The sequence below is a fragment of the Megascapheus bottae genome, chromosome 19 (genome assembly GCF_031878675.1).
Source record: "Megascapheus bottae isolate mThoBot1 chromosome 19, mThoBot2.hap1, whole genome shotgun sequence".
NCBI classification, from domain to species: domain Eukaryota; kingdom Metazoa; phylum Chordata; class Mammalia; order Rodentia; family Geomyidae; genus Megascapheus; species Megascapheus bottae.
Genome location: NC_143527.1, coordinates 40,746,667 through 40,759,047, shown reverse-complemented (window position 1 = coordinate 40,759,047; position 12,381 = coordinate 40,746,667). Strand labels below are relative to the sequence as shown.

The 12,381-nt window shown below is 36.0% G+C and overlaps 1 protein-coding gene across 7 annotated transcripts in view; it reads left to right on the top strand.

The window, feature by feature from the left end:
* The window catches only part of Dlgap1 (DLG associated protein 1), a 772,435-nt gene that overhangs the window by 138,493 nt on the left and 621,561 nt on the right, over positions 1–12,381 (top strand). The window lies entirely within an intron of this gene.

The following is a 12,381-nucleotide window of genomic DNA, read 5'->3' as shown; positions in this document are numbered from 1 at the left end:
ACTCAGATAAATTGACATTACCAGAAAAAATAAATTCCTATGATGTATCAGTATGTGAAAGTCCTATTTGGTGATTAGAGCTACTGGAAAAGTAAATCCATCCCGAAACTGCACAGGAATTTGCTTCTCTGCCAGGCAGAGTAGTTGCTTGGTTAGATGCCTGTGTTCTGCCCCCGGTTTAGAGCTGATGAAAAAAGATAAGCAGATAAGGTTTCCTCTGGTGAGGACCTAGCCTCAGGAACATGGTTCCAAGTGGTTAGTTATTCTTTCAATGTTGCAGTTGTCACCCCCTAAAGGAAAAGAATGACTTTGGAACACAGAATGTTCTATCCAACAGAGACTGTAGACATTTCAGAGCTATTAATCAAGGCAGTCAAGCTGAAATGACTTTAATGACAAGGCTTAGGAAAGAGAAACACTGGAATTTAACTATAAGATGATTCAGGATTAAAAGAGCACAACTAGATTACAGATTTTTAGAAAACCTAATGAGTTATGAGTTATACCTAACGAGATACCATAATTCTTTCCTTTTTTTTTTTTTTTTTTTTTGGTGAGTTGTGGGGCTTGAAATCTGGACCTGGTCACTGCCCCTGAGCTCTTCAGCTCAAGCCTACTGCTCTACCCCTGGGCCTGGGCACTGTCCCTGATCTCTTCAGCTCAAGGCTACAACCCTATCCCTTGAGTCACAGAGTCACTTCTGATTTTCTAGTGATTAATTGGAGAAAAAAGTCTCAAGGACTTTAGTACCCGAGCTGGCTTTGAACCAAGATCTTCAGATCTCAGCCTCCTGTGTAGCTAGGATTATAGATGTGAGCCACCGCTCCCAGTGAAATACCATAATTCTTTGAAACGCAGCACATGATCCATTTGGTTGATCCAGTTTGTCTGCTCTTGCTAGAACGCTTTTGAAGCTAACCTCCTAATTCATTGTTTTCCCCTTAAAATGGAGCTAGTTAGCTGTGTGTGTGTGTGTGTGTGTGTGTGTGTGTGTTTGTGTACCAGTTTTGATCTGTAATATTGGATAGATGAGCAGGACAGTCTCTGTTTTCATGGAATTCACAGTCACTAAGATGGCGATGCATCTAATTATACTAAGGCAAAATGTATCCATACAAAAACATTAGGAGACAGGGTTATAATGTATGACTATCTTTATAGAAATTGATTTCAGTCTCATATATTTGCTAAAAGTTCTGTTTGTGAAATAAAAATAATCATGAGTCTCTACTTAACCTTGAGCTGCCTGTACTCATATAAATCTGTTTCCTCATTATTAAACTTTATAGTAAAGTGAAGACAATGAGTGACTGATAATAAGCACTCAAAACTATTGACTGTTGCCTCATCAATCATGAGTATGTTTAAATAGCACTGATCAGAGATTTTCTTAAAATGCATGGTGGAAAGCCTCATGTTTATTCCAAGCATGCCCTATTGTTTTACATGCCCTGGTAATAATTTGATTTTCTATGAAGTGTTAGGAGCTGGATGCCATGTTTATGTTTACATTACAGCTAGTGAATTTGAAGACCAAAGCCTGTATCATTTATATGTAATTTCCCTAAGGCTGCCTAGAGAAGTGGTAGAGCCAGATGACATTTGGTACTAGCTCACTTGACATTGTAAGTTTGTGACCTTCCGTAAATTTGATTCATTTGCTTGTTTTATTATTCTGTCTCCAGCTTTCCCCAAGAGAGGGTTTGTCTTCTGTTGATTCATTGACTGTTCTATTCTTTACCTCAATGAGTGTTTTTCCTTTACTTCATTCAAAAAGGTTTTTTTTTTTCTGGTTGTGAGGCTTGAACTCAGAGCCTGGGCACTGTACCTGAGCCTCTCTATGTGCAGGACTAGCACTCTACCACTTGAGCCACAGCATCACTTCCAGCTTTTTCTGTTATGCTGGGGAAGCATGGTACCACTAAGCCACATTCCCAGCCCACTCGTTTGAAATGTTTTATTGTTATTATTTACAGTCACTATATTTCTCATGGGACAAATACTGGGCTACATGTTGCTGGTGTGGTGGTGAAACAGATAAACCACATACCCAGTCTTAAAATTTTCTTTATGTAATAATGGATACAAAAAAATAAAAATTATAAAACAGTGAAATATTTACCTGTTATACAAGTGAGTGTTATGGATCTAAGGGCATAGTAAAATCTGATGATCCAATGAGAAGAGACTTTCTAGAGGGGATAATGGTTGATTTGAGGTTTGAAAGATGAACATAGGATCATTACATGTGTTTTCTTTGTTAGTTTTATTTCATTTTTTAGATTTATATATCTATTTCAATTTTTATTGCAAAGATGATATACAGAGGGGTTATAGATATATGTCAAGTACTGAGTACATTACTTTTTTTGCATTTTTTTATTGTAATTAGTAAAAGGGTTACATGATATTTGCCAGATAGAAGGTGCATTAATTCACATTCATTGATACCCTTTCACATGTCTTGGTACCCATTTCCCTCCCCCCCCACACTCCCCACCTGTCTTGGTTTTACCCCCTTCCCTATCAAATTTCAAATATCCAAATACAAATAAATTCAATATATCAGATAACAAAGTGAGATACTATACCAATATGAGATAACCAAGGGACAGCAAAGGAGATGAGAGACAACATAGTACATTAAGGACAACAATCATTCATTATATGGCTTTTGTTTCCCTATCCTGGAGGTCCTTTCAATTAGCTTCACATTATATGTCCTTATGTATCAAGATTTTGCTCTATTGCAAATCTCTGCTAGTAGTGTCACTTCTTCACTCCTGTTCTCCCAGGTTTTTCCTTCCTGACCTCTGTCCCCGTCAAGTTGTATAATTCATTCTCAACATAGTTTCTAGTGAGTATCAATCACTGCTGCATTAGTTCACCCCTTGTCCACCATTTCTATACCTCCTCTTCCCCTCCCCCAAACAGATAAACTTATATACAAGACAAAAGGTATAGAAATTAAAAATAGTATAAAGGGGGGAAAACCACAAAAAAATAAAATAACAAAAAAACCTCTTATTTCCATTTCATGGAGTTCATTTCATATGATTGTGGTTTTCTTTTTTTGTATCAGTATTTGTACTTGAAATCAGAGCCTGAGTACTGTCTATTAGCTTTGCCTGCTTAAGGCTGGCACTGTACCGCTTGACTCACAGCTCTAGCTTCAGAATTTTTGTGGTTAATTGCAAAGTCTCATGAACTTTCCTGTACAGCTGGCTTTGAATCATAATCCTCAGATCTCAGCCTCCAGAAATTTGAGTTATTGGTGATGGGTATTCAATAAGTGTTTTACATTCAGGCACTGGACCTCTATTAGTCTATATTGAAATCATATATATGACTAAATTACCACAGTACAGTGTCAGCTGTGGTAAAGCCCTGGAGAATGTGGACCTTTGGGACTCTAGGGGCAGAAAGAATAAAGAACCATCTGGACAGCATACATTCTGGCTACCTGGGTGGTGCTTCCACTCTACTCTGAGACTCATGGATGCTCACAGGGAGCTTGTAACATTTACATTGTGTCTGGAAGGACAAGTGTAAATGTTGGGAAAGACATTTCAGCTGGGAACATGACATCACTAATGTGGTCAGTTCTGGGAAGAATGGAGTATTGCCTGACTAGAAAATACTGGATATTTTCAGAGAGATGAGAAGGGAATAAAAAGGGAAAGCAATTCAGCGTCAGCTGATAACAGACTCTAAATGCCATTTCAGGTTTAGTTTTCATGTCATAGATGAAAAGTGAAGCTATTTCCCAAAATGAAATTAAAGGCAGAGACAATATGAGATATACTGCTTCTGCTATATTTCAACTCTTGAGATTTAGAACATACTGGTTTGCTTAAAGTGTGAGTTGGGGGAAAGTGGGAGGGAAGACATTCATAAATATATACTGCATTTAATAAAACATACTTTCTAGAACACATGTGTTTAATCCATCCTTGAAAACAGACTATGTGTTTTACAGATTTATCCATTGGAGTAAAAAATATAATTTTTCTACATTATCTTGTCAGTCTATTCCTGGGCATGTAAGAAAATCTCCTAAACTTGTATTTAATTAAGGACATGAGGTAGGAATATATTATTTTAAGTAATCTATATTGTTCTTAAAAGCATGAATTCTCTTTCTTGCAGGGCTTTTGATAGGGGTGGGAGAAGAAGAGGCAGGGTGAGTGGGAGATTGGCTGCAGAAATCCATCATACTACTACATTATGCATTATCGTTATTAATGACGTTAAATGCTATAAGGATTTTTTTGTCACTAAAGGTTTTTTTCCCATAATGACAGTGATTCTGTATTCAGGGAAAGCATATAAACATAACCTCTTTAGCAAATGCCAAATGGTCATATCCACAGCTGAATGAAAATGAGACTTAAAGATGACACAGAGTCTAGAGAATCTGGTATTCTGTGATCTAATTGCTTTGTCTTGGCATATCAAAATCTTCAAAAGGACATTTTGCTTTTAAAGGGCTCAGTATTCTTTTGTGGGGCATTGTAATCTGATTTTGTAAACAAAGCAATATTCTTTTTTTCTATTTATATTTTTATTGTGATTAATAGAAGGGTTACATTATATTCACCAGATAGAAGATGCATAACTTCACAAACATCAATACCCTTTCTTATGACATGGTCCCCATTTCCCTCCCATCCTCCCACCGCTTATCTTGATTTCCCCCTTCCCTATCCTATTTCAAATAACCAATTAAGCACATACAAAATATATCAGATAACAAGGTGAAATATTGTAACAATATGAGATAACCAAGGGATGGCAAAAGAGGTGAGAGATAACATAGTACATTAAGGACAGCAGTCACTCATTATATGGCTTTTGTTTCCTTCTCCTGGAGGTCCTTACATTTAGTGTCATACTGTTTGGCCTAATGTCAAAGCAATATTCTTAATTTGGTCATTGAAACGCTGATCTCTATTAATATTATTGAGGTTGTCACATCTCCTACATCTTATTTGTTCCTTCTCTAAGAAATGAGACTAAGTTGGCCATTTGTGAAATGTAACAGATATTTTTCAAAGATGAGGTAGCACTTGTGTAGTCTTCTCTGAATGTCTAAGTGTCTTACAGTATGCCCACAGTAAATCATAGAATGCCATAGAATGCAGTGTTATAAGAGACTACAGAAACCTTGTGCTAGTGGCTCATGCCTGTAATCCTAGCTACTTAGGAGGCTGAGATCTGAGGATCCTGGTTCAAAACTGGCCCAGGCAGAAAAGTCTGTGAGGCTCATCTTCAATTAAACACAAACACACACATACACATACACACACACACACACACACACACACACACACACAGAAGTGGAGTTGTAGCTCAAGTGGTAGTGTGCTAGCCTTGAGCACAAAGGTTCAGACACAGGGCCCAGGTCATAAGTTCAAGTTCAGGACCAGCACACACACACACACACACACACACACACACACACACACATACATACACACACACAATTACAAAATAGGATAGAAAATGACTTATTTTTAAATGCTAAAATATAACCTAGTCATCTGATTTAAACAGCATATCTTTTATGTATCAAAAAGGAAACATTGATGGCTATAACAATCATTGAGTATCTTCATAATGCCTTATTTGATTATTTCATAACACCATGTTTTGCTTATATAACTTAACAATAAGAAAGATAAATGTTTTCCATGAACAATGTCAGTTTCTAAGTACTCTAGGCTGTTTTAGTAGTTGCTAACTCTGATAAATTGGGCCATTTTCCTATTACCTGTGATGTTCTACTGTGAATATTGAGGGCTTTAATCACAGAGAACAGATTGAAAAATAATAATTTGTTGTGTTTCGAACCAAAGCCATCCATCAGTGATGGTTATATATTGTTGAAATTATACTTAAAGGGGTTAAAGGCATGTAATGGGTTTGCATATAACTGATATATTTCAAAAGATACCCCCAAACATTCCCATATATAGCTCAAGACTGAGACCTGACAATTTAGAGACAGTTTTAATCAATTTCTTTTCCTTTCCTCTTATTTTTATGCAATTTAAAATTCTTAGCTGTCATAAAATCCTTCATTTGAGATTAGTATTTCACTAATTATGTAATATTTATAATGGCTAATAATCACTACATTTATAAAGTATCCCTACAACTTTTAACTTACTAGATCACAGAACTCTTTTATCATATAAAATTAGATTCCTAGCAGGGAGAAATTTTTATCAACAAACCCAGTATAAACCCATAATGAAACATATAATATAGCATGATATTACTCAAAGCAGTCATAATTGGTGCTACTTTACTGTCATGACTGACACTGATGTGATTACATATCAAAGTATATATGTCTGGAATAATCATATACATCATCATGATCATGATCATGATCATCATCATCATCTTAGACTACAGATGGATTAGAAAGTTAATTTTCCATAATCCATTAGACCATCTGGTTTTGTAAATGGTATGAATATTTTATCAAGTGATTACTAAGTACTTTTGCATGTTAAAATAAAAAGGAGAAATCCAGGTCTTCCAGGGTACTCTTACTTCTAGGCCAAACTATATCAGTGCCAGCAGCAGCTGTGTACTGAATTTATATAAAAACATTCTAATATCTTTCTGATGCTTAATGAATCATGACATCTACTCCATCTGAATTTCGGTTTCCATTTATATTATCTTCCTGGAATGGACCAAGAGCAGCCCAGCCCGGATGTCAGCACCAAGGCCAATGCATGTACATTTCATAATCCCATTAGAACCCTTGTCATTCAATGTCCAGCAGGAAAAACACTTGCTTTTAAATGAAACTTAGATTCCTGTATCTTCCTATTCTCTACCTGTTTCCTGCTTTTGATTTTATGTAAGTATCAGCCCTGTGGAAGTGTATTTCAATTTCAATTGTATAATGTTCATTTTCTTATTAATGGTGGTAAAAGCACAATTACACAGAGCTAGACAATTTTATCATGAATTTAAAAAGTTAGATGGACAACATGTGTGTTTTTTGTTTCCTTTTCATGTTTTCTTAGGAATGTTTTAGTTGTTACCCTTCATAGTTATTATGTAGTAGCAAAACAAAATATTGCAAACTTTATCCCTCCACCAAATCTGAGTGCTCACTGATTGAAAGCTCAAGCATATTTGCTTCTCTTTGTTTTATTTTTCTTGAATTTTACTTATCACTGACATATGTCTCCTCAGAACTCTCCAGTGTATTGCTGCCATGGCTGTCTTTAATAAATTCTAAAAGATGATTCAAGATGAACTGAACTTTACTCTTGTGATGACCATAAAGAGGCTGCTTATCTTGCTAGTTGGTAACTACATTGTCTTTACATATGCACGGGAATGTACTACAGTTACTGCTTCAGGATGGCTACACCATAGGTTGTTTCAGTTAAAATTTAAAATTTATAGGCCGGCAGTTTGGACAAGTGGTAGAGTGCTTGCCAAGACACTGGTTAGACTCCTCAGAACCACATACATAGAAAAAAAAGCTGGAAGTGATGCTGTGGCTCAAGTGGTAGGGCTCTATCCTTGAGAAAGCCCAAGGACAGTGCTCAGGTCCTGAGTTCAAGCCCCATTACTGGCAAAAAAAAAAAGAAAGAAAAATTTATGTAATGTCCAATTCTGTTTTATAAGCATATTCTTTGAACCAAACCTACAAGGTATATTGTATTTTAAATTTATTCTTCTTCTAATTCCTTTCTCTTCTTTGAGACAGAGTGTTGTTATATAGCCCAAGATAACCTATAGTTCATTAACTAGTCCAAGCTGTCCTTGAACCGAAATTCTCTTACCTTAACTGAGCACTGTGATTATAGGACTTTGCCATGCCTAGTTGTATTGTCATTTCAGTAGTTTTTAATAACTCAATTATTTGTCCTAAAACATTTTTCTCAACTTGTTTACAAAGTATATGTGCAGTAGTTAGCATATAAACACTCAGTGATAATTTCTGTAAGATTTGACTTTCTTATCAATCATCTTCCTGATAAAAGGAACTATTGTATTAAACAATAATTCAAGCTGTAGTATTTGAAAAGCTGATGTGTGCAAAAATGAAATGGAACAAATTTGCCAGGTATTGTATGATTTCTTTAAAAAATGGAAAAGTGTTTTGGTTTATTTCCTTTTCTTATAGAATGCTAGATCAGAACAGTCTTAACTAGACTGGGATATTATTTAAATTATAAAAAGTATCTTAAGCCCTATCTTAAAAAAAAGAAAACTAAAGTTAAAAGGTGGGGGGCATTAAACAGGGGAATGACATCTCATGTGGTATAGCATTGACAGTCTACTAAGCCTGAGGCCCTGTCAACCCCCCCAAAAAGGAAAATAAATGTATTTAATAAGTTTAAAAAAGTATCTTAAGTACAAAACTGAAAGGAGGCAGAAAATTTCTTTCACTATTTGTATCTTGTGTTGGGTGCATAAATTAATTGCAATTTTCTGTGTATACAGCTTTTATAGTTACACATAAGCTAGGTTTCAAAAGGAACTACTTTGTGCAACTACTTAATAATAATTTAGAAAATAAATATCATTAGTATGGAGCAACTAGGAGAGATCTAAACTCTAATTTCAAGACAAATATATTTTCATTTAACTTTAAAACGAGGTGACTCATCTCCTCTTTTTGTTTTTAATCAAAACAGCCTCTCCAAAATAAGTTCCATGTCCTTAAAAATACATTGAACATTGTATATATATAGATATATATATACCACATTTTCTGTATCTGTTCATCTGCAATAGGGCATCTGGATTGTTTCCATCACCTGGCTATTGTGAATAGTGAGTGCAGAGATGAACACAGCTGAGCAGGTGTCCTTATTCTATCCTGGGTTATGATCTTCAGGTTAGCTGCCCAGAAGTGGTATAGCAGGATTGTAGGGAAGGTCAATTTTCATTTCTTTAAGAAACCTCCACACTGCTTTCCAGAGTGGCTGAACTAGTTTACAATCCTACCAGCAGTGTAGTAGGGTTCCTTTTTCTCCACAACCCACCAACATCTGTCATTGTCTGAGTTCAAAATCTTGGCCATTCTTGGGGTAAGGTGGTATCTTAGGGTTGTTTTTATTTGCATTTCCTTTATGACAATGGATGATGAGCATTTTCTCATATGCTTTTCTGCCATTTTAATGTCTTCTTTTGATAAGTCTCTCTTTAGTTCCCTTGCCCATTTAGTGATTGGTTTGTTGGGTTTGGAGGAGAGAGGATTAGTTTCTTGAGTTCCCTGTAGATACTGGATATTAATCGTACAATGGAATTCTACATAGCCAACAGACAAGATAAAATAATGGCATATGCAGGCAAATGGATGAATCTAGAGCGAATCATGTTGAGTGAGACAAGCCAAGACCAAAGGAACAAAAGGCACATGGTATCCTTAATATGTGGCTATTAGATCCAAACAGTACAAGAGCGAGGACTCAATATTTGCATACCCGATGCTATGGACATGGTATTGTAAATATAAAAACAACTACATACACATAAAAATATATGACTCTATAGACATAATGTTTATTATATAGATTAATATGTATCTATGACATATGAACCCTCAAGCCAAATTTTAATTATGTTCTAAAATCTAAGTGTCAGCGATTGTATATAGATTCCCTTCTTGAATACTTGTTTGTTAAAAACATCATTTGAAATATGATGTAAACATTAATGTTAATAAATTCTTAAAAACACATTGAACAAAATACCTTTAATTCTCCCTCTTTAACCCCACACCTCCATATATATATTTTTTTCTATGTTGATTTGAAAAAAAACTACTTGTGTTGAAGCAAGTTTTCACGCCCTAGCCAACTAATACTCTTGCTTTCTGCTTTTGAGTGCTGGTATTACAGCTGTATACCACCATATCTCACATGAATAATATTTTTTGCCAATCCTGGGCCTTGAACTCAGGGCCTGGGCACTGTCCTTGGGCTTTCTCAAGGGTAGAGCTCTACCACTTGAGTCACAGAACCATTTCTGGCTTTTTGCTCTGTATGTGGTACCAAGGAATTGAACCCAGGTCTTCGTGCATGCTAGGCAAGCACACTACCACTAGGCTAAACTCCCAGTCCATGAATAATATTTTAATAGCTGTGGAACTGCATTTGTTGAAGGGGTTTTCCACACAGATGTTGGGCAGAAGCAGCCCAGTCATAGAATTTGTGCAGCATTTTGTGATTCTGATCACGTGTTCAGCAGCATTCTCACCATTATTTATCTGATTTCGAACTCTTGGGATTCTTCAGAAGGCAGAGTAGTTCCTCACAGCTACAAGGCCAATGCTGGCTACATAAGCTCTCCCCTTGTGCCAACCTATTTTCCCTTACATACTCCTGGTTATCGCCTACTTCTGAATATACAGCAAGAGAAATGTTCACCTTTATAAAGGATATTTTCCCTTACCTTCCCCCATCCTCAAACACAAGAAAGAGCAGTCGTGTGTTTAAAACTATGTAAATATTGTATTCCTGGAAAAGTGAGCAGCTTGCCTTCAGAATCTCAAAATAGGCCAAAATAGAGTAGGACTTTCAGTCATCCCAAAGAAAACTTCATTCTCTGGGTGGAAAAAGTATCAGTTACTCCATTTTCCCAGTCACTTTATGCCCAATTCTTAGTGGAGTAAGACAGAAAAAGTTTGCTAATTAACATTTTAGGGAAACATGGATGTGCTGGCATATCTAACTTTTCAAAGCTAAAAAAATGGGTGGGCCTTTACCATTAATTCACTGCCCCCCTCGGGAAATTTAAGTTACCAAAATACATATTAAGGTAATAATGAAAGCTAGACTCTTTTCCCCCTGTATTTCTTATTCTGCTTAATCTAAGGCTGGCAATGAACCATGTAGTAAAGGGATCTATGTGGAGTCAACTTCTAGAGCATTCTGTATGTTCATGACTCTAACACTAAAATATTCCCACGTGTGCATGTGTGTTCGTGTGTGTTTCCTCAAAAGCCATAGAACACATTAGAATGCTAGGTCCATCCACAAAAATTTTAGGAAATAGGCCAATCAAAGAGTGATTGTCTCAAACCAATTCATATACTGAATTAATACATTGTAATAAACGTATCCTGAGACATTTGGAGAGAGAAGTGTTATGGAGTATTTTCCTATGAAGAAAAAATGAAAATACTCTTTTGTCCTTTGCAGAATTCTCATTAGTCATCGCAAAGTTCCTGGACTCCTTAACATGCTAATTGAAACTCCTATGGGAGAAATTTCATGTTAAGATTAATTGTGACAATATTCCTCTCATCTCTTTAGAAAAAGTCCCCAATGCAGAGTGACACTTTTTCATAGAGTGGAAATTGAGCCTCATCTTCCTGAGTTTACTACATCAGCATGCTGATAAAATTCATTGTCTCCCCCCTCTTCTATGTTTAGGTCTTACTTGTAAAATTTATTTTTCCTTTCCTAAATACAAGTTCAGTAAAGGCAGAGCTTCCAGTCTGCATTGTTCCCCTTCAGAATCCATAGCATCTGAACTATGCCTGACTTGCCCTCAATATTTCTTGAATGGCTGATAGAGGCATCCCATCCACTAGTCACCTCATAACTAACTATACTGTATTTTCCCATGCTCCCTATCTTCCAGAGATGGCTTCCTTTGAGACCCATTAACTTTGGAGACCTTCTCACATGCCTGAATTATGACTCATTTGTAGATACCTTTTTTTGCTTGCATCCTGAGGTTTCAGCTCTTGTCTTCCCTTAGTTTTGCATGTTATGGGCTTCCTTTTGCCATATTTTAAACTTGTCACAGATCAATCTCCTATTCTATTTCCTTTCAAATAAGCTAAGCAATTTTTATTCTCTTTCATGTTTGTTTGATTTTATTTTTTGCTGCTTAACTGGGCTTTTTTGGTACTCTACTATATAATATTGCTTTGCTTAGTCGCTTAAAAAATACATTCCCTTTTTGCTTTGCATCATGACACTGCTTTTTTGATTTTGTTTTCTTGATTTTTTTTTGTTTTGTTTTTTTAAACGAACATTCCTGTTCAGGCTGCCCCTTGAAGTGTTACTGTATGTGAGGAGCGCAAAGGTATTGTGTGCTTAGGTGCTAAAGTGACATTTGGCTTTTCAAATGTATTTTCCTCTCAGAGTGGGGCAAATTTACCATCCCTGTAGGTTTAGTTTACATTAGTCTACTCAACTTCAGGATGTATGTGGTTTCTTTTTCCTTAAAAATCTTGTTTGAACTGTCCTGAATATCACAAATCATTCTCTGTCCAAAAAAAAATACCTCTTTTCTTTCATCCTCACCAAAATCTTACATTCTTTGCAGCTGACTTCTCTACCCCTGTTTCTAACTTTAGGTATATGCTGTTAAGTAGCTCAG